This window comes from Lathyrus oleraceus, chromosome 5, assembly GCF_024323335.1.
Source record: "Lathyrus oleraceus cultivar Zhongwan6 chromosome 5, CAAS_Psat_ZW6_1.0, whole genome shotgun sequence".
Classification (NCBI taxonomy): Eukaryota; Viridiplantae; Streptophyta; class Magnoliopsida; order Fabales; family Fabaceae; genus Lathyrus; species Lathyrus oleraceus.
Window position 1 is genome coordinate 383,293,490 of NC_066583.1, and position 1,419 is coordinate 383,294,908.

The window sequence follows — 1,419 nt, forward strand, 5'->3', positions numbered from 1 at the left end:
GGTTAACCCTATAAAAGCATGGAAGGCTCATTGTCCATCACTAAGGATATAGGTGAGTTTTATATCTACCTCAAGGATAACTCAAACCTAATAGCTAAAGGTTATGAAAAAGTTTTTGATTAAGAGAGTGGCCATTGAAACCACAAAAGTATTTGAATGAGTTATATATACCAATGAAAAGTATTTACAAAATATGGTCAAAGTGGATTTAAAGATTCAATTCAAAATAAGTGTTATGAAAATAAAGTTTGAAAATCAAAAGCATAAGGCTTAGGTTTCTAATGTTTGAAAAGAAGTGTTAAATGTTTGCACAAAAGTTTTGGCTTGGGTTAGAGTGGAGGGAAGAAGAAGAAAGGCTAAAGTCCTAATCATACAAGAGATGAGGGATAAGAAACAAGACCATAAATGGAGTTTCTCTCTTGATATCATATTGATGATCCAAGTAGCTCCCATCCTTTGGAATAAGCAATCACATAAAGCATAAACTCAAGCAATCAACCAATAAACCAAGCTCTTGGAAAGTTCCTCAATGGCTCTTAGATCTTTCTCTATTAGAAGCTCATGGCAATGGTTCCTCACTTAGGCTCAATGTTGGAATCCCTAGCACAAGAACACACACATTAAAAAGTTCTATCAAACAAACCAAGAATGAACAAGAAGGAGTTTAGAAAGTGGTCTCTTCAAAGTTCTCTTTAACATTTATAGCATTCTAAAGGCCCAATGCCTAGTTGCTCTTTGACTTTTATAGCACTCTAAAGGCTCAATGCCTAGTTGCTCTTTGACTTCAATTTTGCATAGGGAAAGTCCTAAAGTCTAAGTCCATTTGTCCATTTCTTTGCATTTGGTCCACAACAATCAAAATAAAACACAAGCACAAAAGTATATACAAAATTATGTGCTCAAGTGAGAAAAAGGCAAATTGCATTAACATAAACATGTACTCAAATGAGCAAAGGAAAAAGCAAATGAATAATATGTACAAGAATAGTAAATTGCATAAATGTAAAGTGCAAGAATTAAATGTTAATAGTTAATGGTTAGTGTTAATAGTTAGTGTGCCATAAGGCAAATTTAGCGCTATGTTAAGCAATCGTAATTGGACTTATGTAGAAGTCACAACTGTCTGAGGCCGGTCAATAATAATGTAGGCAACAACACAAGTTAGAGGTCTTGATTAGTGAATCAAACTCCAACAACTTGTCATGCCAAAAAGAAGATGAGAAATGATCTTGTATTGATTTACATTCTTTGCATGATTTAGGAAGCAATCTATCCTTAATGCAAAGCCATTCACTTGATCCATGATCAAGATAAATTAGATTTGAATCAAGGAAGATTAAACCTCCATGTATCAATGCTAACCACCAATCTTTAACTCATTGATCAAAAAAAAAAAAAAGAAGAAGAAGAATTAAAGTG